Source organism: Nasonia vitripennis, chromosome 3 (genome assembly GCF_009193385.2).
Source record: "Nasonia vitripennis strain AsymCx chromosome 3, Nvit_psr_1.1, whole genome shotgun sequence".
Taxonomy (NCBI): Eukaryota; Metazoa; Arthropoda; class Insecta; order Hymenoptera; family Pteromalidae; genus Nasonia; species Nasonia vitripennis.
The window spans coordinates 727,224-745,695 of record NC_045759.1 but is presented as its reverse complement, the minus strand read 5'-3'; the positions used below and the strand labels follow the sequence as shown (position 1 = coordinate 745,695).

At 48.2% G+C, this 18,472-nt stretch overlaps 1 protein-coding gene across 8 annotated transcripts in view; it reads right to left on the bottom strand.

Annotated features, from left to right (window-relative positions):
- LOC100120757 (SH3 and multiple ankyrin repeat domains protein 3) overlaps positions 1–18,472 on the bottom strand; it is a 186,686-nt gene that overhangs the window by 140,822 nt on the left and 27,392 nt on the right. For 2 of the 8 annotated variants that reach the window (XM_032598098.1, XM_031926254.2), the window contains exon 3: positions 13,153–13,276. The exons of the other annotated variants lie outside the window; for them this stretch is intronic. The gene's annotated coding sequence lies outside the window, so the exon portion shown is untranslated. The remainder of the gene's footprint in view (positions 1–13,152; positions 13,277–18,472) is intronic. 8 annotated transcript variants of the gene reach the window in all.

Sequence of the window (18,472 nt, the reverse complement as noted above, 5' to 3'; positions counted from 1 at the left end):
CCTGTGCACCGCAGTTTAGAGAGCAAGAGAGAGGAGGTAGAGAAATAGACGTGTAGCGCGCGCCGGCTATTTATGTGCCTCTCGATTATTTGTCACATTCGCGCGGGATACGCTGCAAGAGCCTGTATATGGCGATGCTCACCGCCTGCGCGACGGCCGATTCGGCCGTAAAGGGCTGAATTCGTCGATTTGATAGCGCTGCATTGTTCGCGGTGAAGTCTGCGTGTGGTAATTGATTCCGCGGAAATTTCTCTCCGATTATTTGGGTTAAGGAACAATAAAGCGGCTCGGAGTAATGATTGATCGGAACGAACGGCGGCGACGGGTTTAATTAGACCATGACGTTTTACGATCGGGCTTTGTGTGCACTATATGGATGATTCAATGTTTATAGAAAATTCGATTCTTTGCGAATCGAGCCTCTTCCGGACGAAAGAACAAACAGGGCTGTAAATACAGATTCCTTTGTCAAGTTATGAGCATAAATTCATCCTCTAGAAAGCCATGTAATTTCTAACGATCAGCTGAAGTATAATGCGCAGCCTCGAATAAGACTGATGTGACATTTTGAGCGTTTGAAGATTTAGTAGGTACACGCCGGCCGCTTTCGTTCCAAACGTATAATATACCCGCTGCGGAAGATAAACACAGTGCATCAATGCGTTCGCTCATTGCGCGCGCGCGCGAGAGAGAGAGAGGGAGAGAGAGACAGAGAGATTGACATAATTTTATCATCAAACACGGTGATCTCGTTCGCGCATTACGGCAGTTTAAAACCGCTCTGACCCCGTTCATCGCTCGGTGATGCATACCGCAACGAGGAGAGTCGAATTATCGCGCTCGCAAAAAGCCGATAATCGCGAGAACCGCAGCTAAAACAATTTGTTTACGACAGACGAGCCTCCTCCGGGAATTCCCGAGAGAAAAACTCGTCGACGAGCGCCTCTCTCTCATCGGAAACTTAAAATTCCAAGACTTCGGAGGCAAACTACCGCGGCGGCGTTTTACGTGCCTCCGACATCGCGACAACGCGGTTTTGCGTTTCGACTCCCCCCCCCCCCCTCTCACGATTCGCGCTCGGCTGCATCGTTAACCTAACGGTAAAACAAAGAGTAGGAGGAAAAGAGAGAGATATTAACGCGACGACTCGGCGCACGGAGCGAACTGGATCTCAGCACACTTTTGCCCGCGCTATTCCGCGAAGAGCTATCATTGTCTCTATGCTGGCGCAGCCGAGTCGTCTCCGATGTTCTTTTTACAGTTAAGTCTCCCGCGCCTCGTTGTTTACACGAGGAAAAGAGCAGGTGTTGCCGCGTGAGCAGAGCCGAGTAGACTCCGGAAGCGCCGGGTTGGCTTTTTCACTCGATCCGCGCGCGACCGGTTGTCGTGTTCATTGCGCGGGTGGCCGAAATGGGGCAGGATGAGACGGAGAAGCTAATAGGATTGTCAGCTGCCGGCGGCTGTAAATTCCGGCTAATGAGTCATTTTCGTCGCTTCGAGTAAATAGTACCCGTGATTATGGCGAGTGTGTAAATCACTCTACTTACCCCGTACTGCTCGCTACGATTCATCCTGCGTGTGATCTAGTTTTGCTGGCTTGGTTTTTATTTCACAGAGTATAACAGAGTGTACAAATAATAACAACAGTAAACAAATACACATACATAAAATAAATGAACCTCGCAAGAATCCCATTAGCCGTGAATCGCGCGCGCGGGGTACGATCGATGTCGGGCGGCAGGCAAAGGCCGCGCTTCAACGAGCGATCGACCCCGCGCGATTCGTGTCAAGCGCTCGCGTGGCTTAAACCTCGCGCACATGGCTCGCAATCCTCTTATCAATTCACAGCGGACGGACGGACGAAGAGTCAGGGTCGCAGAGAAGATCGATGATGAGGCGACGCAGGACTTACCATTACAGCACATCACACCGTCGAACGACCCGCGCCGACGTCTCTCTCTCTCTCTCTCTCCCTCTCTCTCACCGCAGAGGGACAGACACCGGCGAGCGGGACGTTGCGTTTGAGAGATGGGTGAGATTGCATTGTAATGGCAGATCCTACGCCGGAAATTAAAATGCGAGGTGAACTGTGCGCTGGTGGCTTTGCTTCGTGCGAGAGGGCCGCTACCAGGGTAGAATGTGTGCATGTTTGGAAAAAAATCGACGATGTGAGTATGATTAATTTTGAAAATAATAAAATAAAGGTTTCTATCTGAACGGTTTTTCTGCGATAGAAAAGAAAGCAAGGAAATCCCAGCGGAAAGCAAGAGAGCACGCGGAAATCCCCTAAAGTATTTCCTATGCAGTAAAGAGGAAAAGCACGGGTACAGTAACGCCCAAGCGGTGTAAAGAAAAATCGCGGAGCTGTTTTCGTCGCCGGTTGACAAATAGTTCTCAGGCTCGGTATAAGCGAGCGAGACAACGAGCCGGAAGAAAGCAGATGACTGATAGAGAGAGAAGGAAAAGGACGAGGCGGGAACATCGCAGGCGTTGCGTAACCGCTGCACGCGATGTTATTACGATTGCCGATCCTTATCTCGATCGCTTTCGTGTGTCGCCGTAACATCGATGACTCGCGCGCGTAGAAAAACGGCGATTCTTTAATTTTGCAGGAAACGTGCGTTCCGATTCATTAGCGAGGTAAAGCATAATTCTGAGAAGCAATCAGCCGAGTAGCATCACGCGTATTAATAGCAAGAAAATCGCAGAAAGGAAAATTTTACGCGCAGCAACGGCAATTACAATGAGCAGCGAGTTATTTACAATGCAATCCCTGTTTTCCGCGATTTGTCTTAAAAATAATGGCTTTTCTTCGGACGCCAGTCCTCGCCCTGGTTTTCCAAACGCAGAAGCAGACAGAGAAAGTCAGTGGAAGATTATCGAACGAGATTATTTCCTGCGGATATCAAAATGCAATTGTAACAGGATTATGAGTGTAAATCATGCTCGTATCAGCCACCTGCCCTGACTAAGAAATGTTAGTCGAACACACACTCCGGAGAGAAATTTTCAAGCGAAACGCACACGCATCCAACATTAATCGGAGCATTAAAAACGCGTATATGGAAACGGTATATTTTACAACGAGCGCTATGCACATACATAGGGGAATTATCGTCGACCCAGCGCACACTGCACACTTTTACTCCGACTACGTAAACACACGGATTTTTCCAAAGGAGTTTGATTTATATTGACAGCTGCTGGCGCGAAAGTGCGACTGAATATTCCTCTCTCTCTCTCGGAATGGATTCTTGAATTTCCAAGCGCATCGAATTAATTAGTGGGATGTTTTCATAAATTAGCATGAATTAAAAGGAAAACCGAGTCGCGATATTTTATTAGCCCGCAGTCGTTCAAACCGAACAGAGTAATATCCTTGTGGCATAACGAGCGGTGTACTCGTCGTTTGTATCAATTAAATTTTCCAGAAAATCCAAAAGAAGAACTAAAATAACTCCGGCTGTGCGGATAACGCTGTGATCTCCTCGAGACGGAAAAGCAATAAAAAGCCAAGTACGACGATTTTTCACTGCCGCGCGGTTGCGCAACAACACACAGCGGGAGATGACTTCATCGGCTGCACAAGTGCGCAAAAAATCTCCCGAGACAACCCGTGTAAACAGCGCGTCGGCGAAATTCCGCGCGCACTAAATTATTCGGCCGAAACAAATGAATACCCCGTGCAGCCACGCCATAAATCTCTCGATCGACCTCGGCCCGAAAAGTTTGCAAAAACATCGAAACATACGCCGCAGGGACCCGATGCTTCCTGGTTATATCGGCTTTTCGTGTTTCTCAGCCATAACCGCGACATAATGCAGGCGCTCCCGCCCTTGCGACTTTCCTTTCGGAACTGTGTGCACGTGAGTGTGGAAGCGAGTGAAAGCGTCCGCGCGGCCCTAATTCTAATTAATTATATCGATAACGTAACGGTGAATTACCGAGGTATTCGCGAGCTGCTGCTGCTGCGCCCACCGGAGGTTTTCCCAAGCAGTTCGAGCGTGAGAGGCGGCCTCGGGAGCTTCGCGATTCGTAGAGCGGGAGAGAAATGCACACATACGGCTCACATTCGTGTAATTGTTCGTAATTGCGCGTCGCGTCGCGGAAAGAGAAGGTCGGAAGGACGCCGCAGTTCGTTTCTCTCTCTTGCGTACACGTGTCCGCCGGGATCATTTTTCCTCTATAGAAGCGAGATGAGATTTCGTTGGAAACGCGGGCTCCCAAGATTTGCAAGTAAATTATCGAATTAGCATGGCGTAATATTTCAAAAATACGCGCGCGACGGCAATCCAATTTCCTCCCGCGAGAGAGAAAGAGGCTGCTTTGCTTGCGCGCGTGTCAAACTCCTGACTTATCAGGCCTGGGAGCTGAAAAAACCGATCGATTTTCGATAAGGCGTCGTCGCGACTGCAGAGCAGATCGAGTCAGGGAGGAAAAAACTAAGGTTATCGCTCTCTCTCTCTCTCTCTCTCTCTCTCTCTCTCTCTCTCCGCCGCGACGTAATGTCCCTTCGGAGAATGGGGAGCTGCGACGGTAAAAAGTCACCGTGATAACCGTTGGCACCGTTACAATGCCGCGCATTGCAGGACGACGCACACTAGACCGGTCGATGCGCCTCCGAGCTATCGGAAAGGTGCTCATCTTCGACTTGCTCTCTCACCGCGTATTTATGACTGTCGCTTTGCATAGGCGAATCTTTGTTGTGTCATCCTGCCACGGGCTGTACGGACACGGTTTTGCGGTACACCGCGTGCGTGTCGTGAATTTTTGGAGTCGAGTCGCGAACGTAACCGAACACTGCGCTCGCATCAGAGCCGAAAGAATCAATTACCCTCTGCTCTCTCGTAAACTGGCCGAATATAATAAAATAGCCCGGCGAGAAAGAGTGATCAGTTAGGCGCGTAAGTCAGAGAAATTTAATCGTTGTCCGCGGCGCTCGGATAAATTTTACCTCCCCCTCCTTCCCGCGGGGGAAAAGCAAAATGCACACACGCTGCTGCCCTAAAAGTCACCAGTAAATATCGCGCGCGCGCGCGCGGCTACTCGCAATATTTACGAAGACTCGCGACGTAAATCAGCTGCTCCCGCGCGATAAATAACTGCGCGCGCAAACGCACCGCGCGGGTATACCCGAGCGGATCGTCCACTTGCACGCACAAGGTCACGACTGCAGCGCAGTGCAAGGTGCTGCTGCTGCTGCAGACGCGGAGGTAGGATAATAATTCGAGTTTTAATAAATTATTATCTAATGCCTTGATATATGTGATTGCTTTCGGTAATTTTTCTAACGGTACCTCTCCTCCGGCGCGCGCGCGCGGGAGAGTGAAATAGACATTGTTGTGCGCGGTACCGCTAAGGCGCTGCACCGCCGAGGATATCGTTATTGCGCCGAGCTGCGGCCCATCCTGATCACAGTGTTTGATCGCTTTTTTGCGCGCAAGCGGCTTGAATGAATCGAGCCGCCCGTAAGTATTGGTCTTGCGCCACTTAGCCGGCTCTTTAGCCCACATAAAGCGTAATCCAACTCCGCGCGGCGCAACAGTAGACAGAAATGCGCAACGGTTGAAACGGGAGGAAAAAATGCGAGGCGAAAGAATTCTAAAAGGCCACTATTACGCTCGCGTCCATATCGCGACTCGTGAGATTCAGGAAGTCGCGGATCGAGCGCGCGACGAGTCGAAGCTAATTAAGAATTTAATGACAACGGGCTCTCGCGCGCCTTAAGGGAGTGGAATGCCACTGACGCCGGGACGTTAAATTTTTTTCCCAATTACGCGACTGCGCTGCTCTGCCATACCTGTACGCGTCTCTTCCTCCTCGCTCGTATACAGCCGTAAAAGAGAAGCTGCGCGGAATGGATCTGCTCGCGAGATGTAAATTGACGAAAAATCCGAACGGGATACCGCTCGCGGGAGATTTAAAACGCGCGCTCACGACAATTCTATCGAAAATTAAAATCTCGAGAAACGCGCCGTGTCGTCGATCGCAGTCGGCCCGCGTAACTCGAGTGAGAGAGAGAGAGAGAGAGAGAGAGAGAGAGAGAGAGAGAGAGAGAGAGAGAGACTGCTCGCGGCGGATTAATTAGGTCGAGAGTTGTTGCAGCGTAAATCATACTAGAGCGAATCGCGCGCCACCCGTACACACACACACACACACACACACACACACACACCAACACACACAACAATGCCACGCAATCTCGCGCCGCGATGTGGTTTCTTACTTCACGGGGCTCGAATGTCTCGCGAGTACAATGACTCGGTTTTATTCTTCTGTTTACACGCGCCTTGGAAGAATGGAAGTAGTACTCGCCGAACGAAGGCGTCGATCTAAAAGTCGTCGGATTTCAAAACGGAATCCGCGTGATCTGCTTTTGGACGGCGTGTCGGAAGAAACGTCGCCTTTTCTCACGATAAGCTATGCGGCCCTTTGTTGCAGAAAGAGCCGCAGGATAAAAACTTTTTGCACGCGCTCGATCATTCCGTTCCGCGGCCGGCAAATCTGCCATTAATATCGCCGCGCGGTGGCTCGGATAGGAAATAAGCAAAAACCGCGAAAGCCCGAGCGAGGAGCCGAGGAACAAAGTGCTTCAGCGGCTGTGCGAGGAAGCTTTTTTATCCCGACCGCGCACGAAGCTTAATCCGCGCATTAATAATGCAAACTACTCCCGCGCTCGCGAAAAAAGGATAACCAGCCGGTGTCTGCCTTTTTCGTTCGTTAGCCCCCGGTTCTTTTTGTCGCGGTAACCGCCTCTGCAGAGGTATAATTCGATCGGATCGGGTATAATAATGCAATTTCCCCGCGTACGGTGGCAAAAAAATTCGATCTCGGAACAGGAAGTGCCCGGGCACCGGTTAGGCATTGAAGTTTTTTTGAGACACAAAAAAAGTTAATTGTTTGAATCGTGAGTCGCTTTTAATATGCATTCTGACATTAAATTTGACGACCTCGTAAAGTGCTGTCACGGCGATCTTGCCTCAACGCAATTGACACGGTTTGGATTTCACAAGTACGCGTTTATTCGAAGCAAAGAAAGGACGGAGCGAGGAATATTACTCTCGCGAACTCGGAGAAACTCGTCAGTTAGATTGTAACGTTATTTGTGCCAGGATGAAATTTCTTATCATTTTGTGTTTGACAACCATGGGAGTTGTATTGGTCGACGGAAAAACAGGTAAGAGAAAAGTTGCCTCCTAGAAGTTTTTATATTTGCGTATAAGAAATGATGAAAAATGTATTTCCAATAAATACAGAGCATCCAGTGGAATCGCCAGTGGAAAGCGAACTGTTAGAGAAGCTTGTCGAGTGCTATCAAAGAGAAAAATGCCACGGTAAATTTTAACTGGTATGCAAAGAAGGCTTATACCAAAATTAAGTCTTAATGGACCCTCAATTTATTCTTGTGTGCATAGAACAAAGCGACGGTGCTGCTTGCCACAGTAATTGCTTTGGTAAGATATTTATGCCCACATAACTCCGCATTTTTACAGAAAAAGATAAATGGTGAATATTTTTACAGAGAGGGCAAAAGCCTCCTTGTGAGTTCCTCACGTGCCAGACTGTCCAAATCGAAGAAAGAAATCCGAACATAAATTGTAAAAAAAATAATAAAAATCATTTCCACTAAAAACACTCGTTCGTTCCAAACCGCTATTGTTCAGCCAAGCCTATTTGCGCGCGCCAAATTACTTTGGAATTGAATCATCGCGAACGAACCTCGGCTAAATTATTACATCCAGCGCACGGAGCACAACAATGTGTTGCGATCGGCAACCGCAGTGGAAGCTCATCTTCGCGCTTCCGCTGTTACGTCGCATTATCGAACTGCCCGAGCGCCGCCGCGTCGCGGATGCGTGACTTTGAAAAAGGACGCGTATCATCATCAGGCAGAGGAAATTGAAACGTATTGCGCGCGCGTCTTGCGCGGCCCGGACAACAGGAGCAATTACGCAGCGCGACACGTCGAGAGGGATGACGTCACTCCTCTGCGCTGGTCCTTTTTTGAGGTCGAGACACACTGCCAGAGGTAATTGCTAACATTATGCAAATTAGTCTCTTCTTTTGCTTTTTCCAGAGAGAGAGATTAGCATACGCTCTTTCGAGGCGCTGGATTAACCGTACTTTTTATACGGAGAGCGAGCGTGAGATTAAGAGTGTTTTCTGCGGCGGTATTTTGAGAGCTAATTTCGGTGGGACACTTGTGTACTTGTGTGTATTGCGAAAATAACAGCGGTGCATGGAAAAATTGCCGTTTCGATTGTTCGCGCACAATCGCGAGCAAGACGGAAACGCGCCGCAGACTGTGCTCGATGATGCAAGCGTTCCGCTCATCGGCGTCGGTTTGCCGCACAATTTGCGATAAACTCTCTCGGCTGCGTCGCACATGAAATAATACATTACACGCAGCGCAATGTCAAGAGCAACGCCGGCGTTATTTTTTCCTTCTGTTATTTACGAGCGCATCGCTGAATACAGTATCATTGTTTTTGCGTTCCAGCGAACGAGCTAACGAGTATGTCAGTCTGACGTATGCGCGGGTCATATGAAAAAAAAAAATTAATTAATGTACTCGTGCGTTATTGACATTGTAAAAGGATTTTAACCGCGCGCGTCTTTGCTTTAATGTTTATTCATTTGTTCCGTGTTCCAGGTGTACTCGTACACGCGGTAGAATATTAATGGTCGGCTGAAAAAGATTCATTTTTCATTGTGCGAGTGCGGAATAAGCTCTCCGTCGACTATTTTCTGTTTCGCGTGTACGATTCGTGAAATTCATCATCAGGCGGAGGAGACCGTTAATTATAGCGATGATTAATTTTACTCTTCCGTCGGAAACAACGAACGCCGGCGTTGTCAATAATTATGCTGATTGCCATTTGCGTTTCCGATACGTGCGTGCCATTATTGACTTATTTTGTTTTTAGTACAAAAGGAATATGTTTACTCAAGCGTTCGCGGAGTTTCCGACAGAAAAAATAAACCATGAATATTTGACTAGAGTACAAGGATCAAATTTTAATTATGAAAAAGAACTCTCGAACCATCCGGCAAAAATAAGCAGAGCAGAAAACACGACGAGTCCTCAAAGCTCCAGCTGACTTTAATCCTCTTTATGACAGCTACGAGTTTTTTGTAGCAGCGTCTACGAGCGCGAGATGATAATTTATACACAGACAATGATTAGCCTTCTACAGAGAGAAAGAGCGAGAGACTAGACTAACCAGGTCGTCGCGTGAACTTTTTTCTCCGAGTCTCTTCTTTTGTACATCGCCTCGTAGACGGGCGTCGACGAGTCATATTCTCCGAGGAGGACGAGTTCATTTTCTCCTAGCTGATGCTGTCGAAGGAGATTTACGTTGCTCTGGTTTTTTATCATCGCGTAACAGTACCCGACAGCCTTTTGTTGTACGCAAGCGACTAATTATCGCGATTTCTGATTATTTCAAGGAGAATTTTTTTGCAAAGGTTTCTTAAATCTCTCAAAATTAATTAAACCGGGGATAAGCCTCGAAAGAAGATTAAACGAAAAAAGTGCTTCGCGAGATCTTCAAGAGCGTAATTAACGAAATATTACCTCCCCGCGTTTAAGTTTGTCGCGGATGAAAAGGGATTTGGCGAGCGGAGAAAAATCCTCCGTATAATCCAACCTCGACTGGGATAATTCAACTTAATTCACCTGGACGTAGAAAAATTCTTATGAATATTTTTTCATTAGAAGAAAAACGAGTCATCCTTGAAGCGATTGCGAGATTTTTGTTGCCTCAATTACGGCATTTCTCCGAGCATAAATATAAACTGTTCGTGTAGTTTATCTACAGTTCTGTAAATTATAAAGAGAAAATGAAACTTTTTGAAGAGATAAATTATTTCTTTCACCTATCACCTTCCATTTGCAACGTCTAATCTTAATTGCACCTTCAGCAAAGTGTCACGAATTTTCGCACCTGTCAGCTTATGAATAAGCTGAGTAATTATCTGAGTTCTCCGTCGATCGGCAGGCGAAGTTCGACAAATACAATTTTCTACCAGCCTAGAACACAGATCCGCGTGGCATTCGCCGAGCAAAGTCCGATTCCCGTGCACAAAGCATTCGAGAGATAGCCGAGGATTTGACAGTAGCAGAACCGGCGAGAATCGAGCGAAAGAAAAAGTGATATTCCGAGTAATCCGTCGAGGCAGCGCCGGAGGCTCGGCTACCGGAGCCCGAGCGAGCAGTCGGCCGGAATAAAAAATGCAAATCGGTCTGGGAACCGTCGATCAACGCGCCCACGTTTGCCGCGCAGCTTGTGAAATCTCTCTGTCCCTGCCCGTTCTACGCCGACTTAACTAGGCCTCTTTCTCTATCAATCCTAAAAGGAAAAACCGGCCATGAAATTCATATAATTCCTCGGCTCTTTCTTTACTTTCAGAGGCCGCGGGGGAGGCTCTAAATCACCCGAGGATTTGGGTGTGTGCGCTTCAGTTCGAGCGATTTAGCAGCGACCGGAGGAGCATTGGTAGGATTTGTATTTGTTTTCGTTGCACCAAAAATACTATTTATCTAAAATATTCAAATAGTAAAATATTCCTAACTGAGCCCTTCTTTGTTAAGAACTCTGGTAATTTTTAATAAATTCAGCAGGGCTGTCGAGTAAAGAGGTCTGTATGCGCGAAACGACGTAATTATCGTCCTCATGAAGTCGTAAATGTAACGAGGCCGACGGCGCGTGCTAGCTCTCCGCCGAGAGGGACAATATTTGTGTGTGTACTCGGGGAGTAATGTTTATCGTCTACGCCGGTGTACAGAGGGTGCGGGTCGACATTTTTCGGAAGAAACGCGCGAATAAAACCAAACGAACGTTTTCTTTGTGCGTTGAAAAATTGTCATGCTGTCCTTGCAGATGGGTGCGTCTCCCAAAAAAAGCTAAACACCTCGCTTCGAACCGCGAACCAGCGAACTCTGCTTAGAATATTAAATGCTCCCTCGGTAGCGATTCGCAAGAAAATCCGAAACGCGCATCAGCAGCTCTTTGAAATTCCAGAAGGCGCAGGTGCACGCGCGCAACCCGGCAACTGCTTCCCGACAATCAGCCAAAGCCCTCAACCTAATTATCATAACGAGTATAGTCGAACACTAAATCGTCGCTCCCCCGACGACAAGTTCGACGACGCCAAGCGCAATTAATGACCGGCATCGCCAGCGGCGACGCGGACGTCGTCGCCGAGTTCCTTCATACAAGCGGCCCCGCGAGCGCGCATACACGATGCGAATTGATCGTTCGTCTCGAGTTACCGGCAGCAGTGCGATCGATTCTTTGGGATGCTGTGGGGCATCTCACCGGGGACGCGTTGAGTTTTCGTTTCGTAAATTATGGACAGCACGAGCCGACGCGCTGGGATTAGAGGATGCGAGCTGGCTGTTTTGAATTATTTCAGATCGAGTAACCCTTGGAAATTTGCTCTATTTTATGACGCCTGTAATTTCCGTGATAAACGGAGCAAGCTGTTACGCGGATCAGAATTATTCACGATATTTTTAGACGGCACACGAGAGGTGGCTTTTAATTTCGCGGAGTATTTTATTCAATACTTCTGCTTGATCAAACATTGAAAAAAGCAAAGTGGCTTTCTTCCGTAAAACGGAATAAGCGAAATAAGAGGGAGGGAAGAAAGAATTTAATCTCAGAAAATTTCAAAGCTATAAATCGAAATGAAAAAGCGCAGCGATTATATTCGCGATAGAGGAGATAAGCATTAAATTAGCAGTAAAAATAAATTAGAAAAGAGATGTTGATAAAAGTAAAATTTGTTAAACAAGCGCGCTTAAACGCCTGGCTTCCCATATTAGTTAAGCAGGTGTTGCAAATACATGATTGAAAAACCGCGAAACCTCTGTTAGCCTCATGCAAGCATGCATAAATTTTCAGAGAAATGGACTCTCATGCTCGCATGCGAGAAATATGAAATTTGCCTTGACTTTCTAAAATTCCTCGGATCATTTTCCAGATTCCGTACCTTCAGCGTAGCAAAAGATTTTAACGAGGTGCTGATTATGTAGTTCAATTATGAATTTGCACACACTAATTGAAAATCGTAGGAAAAGCCGTTCAATATTCATAAACTAAGTGAAAAATTAAATAAACTCAGCCAGTCGGCAACGACGAAGTTTCAAATGTAGATTTTCACCAGAGCTGCTGCTAAAACGTGGACTCCAATTTGAGTGTTTGCGACAATCGAATAAGCAAAGATCATTTGGAAAAAAACACAGAAACACTCGCGAATCAAAAAAAAAATCACGCGACACGAACACTCAAACTTGGCACAGATTCTCCGACGAGCTCCAAAGGGCAGCTTTGGCGCAGCACAGCTCCGATGTGGAATGGAACCCTCTCGCTGTCGCAATCGAGGACTGAATGAGCTCGACGTACGCTGACGACGGCTCTCGCCTCCTCTCGGCGACGTTTAGCTGACGGCATTTGTTTCTAGTTGTGTGTGCCGCTAACCGAATGCTACGCTTCACGAGGATGTAACATAATAGCGCGAGTATGTGAGAGGCTCTCAAGCGCCGTCAGCGTCGCCAAATCGCCGATAAGGAGGCGAGAGGGAGACTTGTACGTATACACCGTGTGAGAAGGGAGATAGATACGATCAAAATTCTTGACTCGATTCAGAAGGAAGTTATAACGTTTTTTTTTTTTTGAATTTGAGAGCTTTTACTCTGATTTATCTAGAAGGTGCAATGCAGAAAGCTCAACAACGCAGTTGTGGCAAATCACTATATTAGTACATTCGGTGCACGGATTGTGACGAGGAAAACGAGAAAATGCCTACGTGCCACCTGTCTTCGATAGCCAGAGCCTCAAACTCGCTGATTTCGCAGACCATCAGACTGAATTTTATTTCTTCACCAACGCACCGAGAGAGGCGAGAAGCTTCTCGTAACAGCGAACGAAGGAGAGAAGAAAGGAGTTCGAACCTTATCATCTCTAGAACGAGACCAACGGCCAGTAGGTAACTCGATCTATGCTTTCTCGGAGATCAGACCGGATACGGCTTTATCCGAGAACTTTTGTTTATTTCTCCCGCTCGTAAAGATGCTGGTGCTCGTTCGCGGCCGATAAGTGTGCGCGTATTAGAAAATGAATGAGAAAAGCGCTATCGGCTACGTACGTGACTCAATGGGCTCTGCTTGGTTTTTCAGTACAATGCATGTCTTTGATGCTTTGACTGTGTTTTTCTTGCTTCGCGAACGTAGTTACATTCACGGATTGATCAACGTCTTGGCAAAGCTCACCTGAAACAGAAAACGTAAATACGATTATCAACATTGAATATTCACGCAAATACAATAAGCCGTCGATTTTACGAGCTTGTAAAGCTCGCTCGTCGCAAGAAAACAGAGAGAAACGCGCATCTCGTACAGCATCGTTGTACGTGCACGCGCCGGAGAAGTAAGCGAGCGATTTTACGCGCGGATATGTGTGTCAGCAGTCGGCAAAGCGTATAGAGGCACGTCGTTCGAAGAAAAGCCATAAAAAGGAAGCGCGCCGCGAGAGATGAATTTCATACCCCGGGAAAGCCTCGCGGCTTACTCCAGTTTTTCCGAGCCGGTCTCCGCGGCGCCGTAAAACTGCGGGAAATATTAAAGTGCGTCTTTGAGAGAGCCAGTGCGCGACGCCGTTGAAAACACAGTTGGGCGCGAGAAATTCAACACCCGTATGAGCGCTCGGTCAAACGAGGCACTCTGTATACACATCCTGTAGGCGTTCCTCGAAATCGGCCGAGATCGATACACACACACACACACGCGCGCGCACACGCAGGGCTTTTGCGCCCCTACTTCTTTTCGCCTTTAATAAATACGTGCGCAGCGGCCGATTTCGCGGCGGGCCTTGCAAATTGTACGCGCGCGAGATTAATTGCCGGCCATTGAGAAAAGTGGGGCCCGATTATCTGCGTTATGTTTTCATTCCGCGAGAGCGAATGGCGCGGATTTCTTCGACAAAGACTCGAGAGAGCTGCATGCTCCGCCGAGGCTCCGCGCTGGGATTAATCAAGTGCGAGGAGACTTATTGGTCGTTAAAGTCCGCGCTCCTTCTTTTCTCTCTCTCTCTCTCTCTCTCTCTCTCTCTCTCTCTCTCTCTCTCTCTCTCTCTCTCTCTCTCTCTCTCTCTCTTCCTCCGACTCCGCAGCGCAGCTGAGATTATTGCAGTTTTTTGTTGTCGGGGTGTCGCGGCGAGCGCGGACGAATTTTTGTTGTTCTAATGTGAAATATTGGAGGCGGTTTGTATTATTTTTTGGCGCGCCGCTCGCATTAAGACATCAAGTCGCGTCGGAAAAATGCATTTCTCGTTTATAATTTTAATGGCGTCGATTAAATAACGGATAAAAACGGCCGCGGACCTGCAGCTGCCATAATACGACCGAGGCAGAAAGGGAGAGCGAAAGTGAGAGATGAAACAAGGCCCGTTGATACAGTTGTCCTGAAAATTAAGCGCAAATCATAGCCAGCGGACGAGTGAATAAATAAACCGCGGTAAACGGCTTCCGAGTCTTCAAAGCGCTGATTCCCTCGTCGCTGGAGAAATAAAATCGCGCGGAATTTCGATAAAACAGCGAGACTCGGGTAAACGGCTGAGGTTAATGGAGACGTCATCGTCGTCGAGACGCGACCGCCCGCTGTTCGCGCTTAGTTACCGTGTGCTCGTGAGAAAGGTCTCGGATTTCTGCGCTTCATCCGCGCTCGTATACTGTGCTAAAATGCAGAAATTAGGGAAAATTATCGGGAGAATTTTATGGTGTTATTAAAATGTGGCTTTAATCGGTCGTAGCAATTATTGGTGGTTTTTTAAAAATAAGCTTTCGCGGTATTCAGTCAACAATTTCTAACCAGTATGAATCATGCTACCACGAGCTCTCCTATTTGCCTAATAGCACCAACGCGTCTAGCCGCGGCTATTTCGCAGCGACGACTTAATTAAGCAGAGCCCGGCCTCGGTCGTAATCTGAGTCTTAGATTGTCCGACTACCAAATTACGACCTGTTGGTTTCTCGACAGCCGCTCAAATAAAAAAATGTTAATTCCACCAGCCCCAATTAGATTTCCACGCCGACGACGCGATACGTCGACTTTTCACAAATACGTCCTTTAAAGCTGAATGAACTCAACTACGTACATACTCACCCATAACAATACTTCAGCATCTCGAGCGGAGCTCTCGGAAAAATTGATATAGCCCACGAAGCATTTCATCTCCATCTCCGCGCGCGCGGCTGCAGCAGCAACAGAAGAAGAAACCCGAGGAGCTTCTTAGCCTCCTCAGCAAGGAAATCGATCTCTCGGCTAGCCGGGCGGTCTTACTCTCTCCCCTGTGCGCTACTCGTTCGCGTGTGTACGTATACCGGCGCGCACACATGCGCGCAATCGTCGAAGCGGCAGATAAGCCGGACTCGATGCATCGACTCGAGATGCGAGCGACGTTTTCCATTTATAAGAATGATTTCGCCGAGCTGAATGGCGAACGAGCGCATCGCTCTTTATACTGCACACACAGCGGGAGGAATCTCGTGCGTTTGCTCTCTGGATTTATGTTTCACTTAGTTTCGTCGTCGTTGCACCAAATGAATTGATTCGAGTGAAACGATACCATGTGGCTTCCTGGACTTTCCGTTTTCTCGCGCACGTGCGTTAATTGCCACCGGTTGTCCCCTGCAGATGAACCAATTAATTCCGGCTGATCAGCGGCGCTTCCTTTTAGAGAGGCCGTCGCGTGCCTTCACGCGCGTTATCTTCTCTCCGTCGCGGCTCGCTCTATCTCGGAATAGCAGCGGTCAAAGTCTTTGAATTCTAATTCGCGAGAGCGGCTTTTCGCACTCCTATTAATTGCCGTCGATACACAACCGAGCGAGTCGACGGCCTCGAAGGTAAACAAACGCATTAAATCTGATTAAATAATTTCAAGTGACAGCAGAGCAATCAACTGGAACAATAAAGCGAAGCTTTGAAGTCGATCGCGCAGTGTATACGACGTGGCTACCAGAAAGCCCATAACAGCGGCGGCGGCAACGGTTTGCCGGGGACGACTACGTGAATCGATTGAGCGCGAGAGCGATCGAAAGCTGTCCGATCGATTGACCTGTCGTCGCGTATACTCTCCCGACTCGCTCCTTTTCCACAGCCGCCTCTTTCACTCTTACGCGGGCGCATATACTCTCCCTTTCTCTTTGCTCGTTTCGCTTTCGATCCGTTGTGTTCTCCGCGGCGGCGACGCTGGAATGCGTCGTATTTTCTACGGATTCCGCGGACAAATATTATTGCATTCTTCCACAAGTGCAGGACAAACGCAATTCCCGTCCGAACGACAGTCGAACGCGCGGCGTTGAATTATTCAACGGGTTTATATTCTCCGCTGAAAGGTGTCATCAATCTCAGCGCGGGTTGCTCGGCATCCAAAAAAGACGACCCATTCGAATCTCTTTCTCCGGACTCCGCGCGAGCAAGCTCGAGCTTGCGGGAGTGAATCTTGCGCGGCACGTCGGACGCACGCGAGTGTACACGCCGTGTGTAGCTTCGCCAAAAGCTCGCGTCGTCGGGGCAAATGCAATTCCTTTTGCCGCGTCAACGGCAAAGGCCCTTTCCGGATCGATGGCAGCGCGCGAGTCGTGCTGTTCCCGCGGCCTTTGAGAAGCCCGAGCTTTATGGGAGAGAAGAGTCCGCCGGAGAGAAACGCGCTTTACGAAAGGGCGCAAATTCAGTTTGGCCCTTGCAGCAAGAGAGAGAAAAATGAGTTTCCAGTTGGGAGGCAGATACGACAGTAGCTAGGGGGTTTCGAATTTTCGGCAGTATTTCAACTCGGAAGTGGATTAGCGTTGTTATTTAAACTTTGGACTCGAGGAATTTCGTTACTAATTACCGCCGAAGCGCGCAGACGGCAAGTTCGCTTCGCTCCTATAAGCTCGCGTATAACGAGGGGAATATTTTACTCGATTTCGAGTTTAGATAAGCCGGATAGTCATTTGCAGCCGGGAGTAATAGAAAATAATTGTCGGGATAAATCAGCCGCGGAGAGGAAAAATTCACGCGTTTACACACGATTACGCACGTACATTTCGGGACAGGGTTGACCTTGCCAATGGCAACGTCCGTACGCGCAGCCGTTCGCGCGTAATTACGCTCGAAGAGAGATTCACGGCCGGACTCTGCAGCATCGCGGCTGAATGCGCGCTTAATTAAAAAAGACCGAGAACGCTGTAAATCCGCGATAAGCATCGAATATTCAACGTTAAAAATCGCCGTAGCGAGATAAGGACGGCGGAGAGCGTTTAAGTTTTACGGCTCCGGCGTCACTTTCAATTACGCGCTCGCGCACGTCCAAAAAGTTGGCGCTGGTCCTCGAACCGTCGATTCTGATTATATTTACGATCCGATCCGAAATTTATTTTGTTCTCCGCAGCGATGAGTGACGGTTAGCTTGGCAATCAACGTGAAGCAAATACGTCTCGTGCCATCCACGGGCAAATAAGCACACAACATTTCGTCTTTGTTGCTTCGAAGGCTGCGCCGCGAGTGCCAGCGGTTTACAATAAACATTCGTAGCTAACGACTCGAGGCGTCGATAAATCACCTCGTTCGCGCTAATTTGTATAAATAGCCTGCCGAGACAACAAACACACACGCGATCCTTGGAGAAAAATTAAATATTTTAAAAACTCCCGCGTTTATTAATGACTCTTCAGCGCACATTATGCGCCGTCGGACAGGATGCAAATAAAAACAGAGAAGGAGAGAGAAGCGCGAGCGAAAAAGCCGGTTTCGCGCTCGCGGGACACGATAATTTGTCGGCGGCGACGGTGCTCGCTCGCGGCTTTTATACTTTTACTTTCGCGTCGACGACTCTCGCGTTGCAGCAGCACGCGCTCGTCCAAAATCCCCCCCGTAATCCGCCCACGCGCGGCGGTAGCGTCGATTAAGCGGTTCGAGTTCTTTACTTCGCTCTCCGCGCGCACTGTCTCGCTTTTAATCCCATACGTTTTAATTAAGGATACGTGCCCGCGCGCCTCTACGCTATACAGAGCGAGCGGAGGAGAAGACGGCCACTTTTCTCGGGAGAGCTAGATTATATACGCGCGTTTAATTAATAGGAATAACGAGCGCGATTAATTTGTTAATCGCGCGCTTTTATTGTGCCGCGATACATTAACCGGCAGCGAAGTTTATGGCTGTTTTATACGCCGGAGACTCGCGTTTTATTATTTTCCACGCAATTATCGGGTTTCCACTTTCTAGATTGGGAAAATACTCGGCATTAACGAAAGTCATTCGCAATTAAGCGCAAAACACGAGGAACAAAAATATCGGCAGCTCTCTTGTTCGCAATTCATTCCCAGCCGCGCGATCGCGCTGCAGTTCCTCTTCTAATCCGTAAATCACACAGGGGTTAAAATACGAAGCGCCAGAGCTTTTCTCGACAGCAGCCAGCAGAGTCTTCTC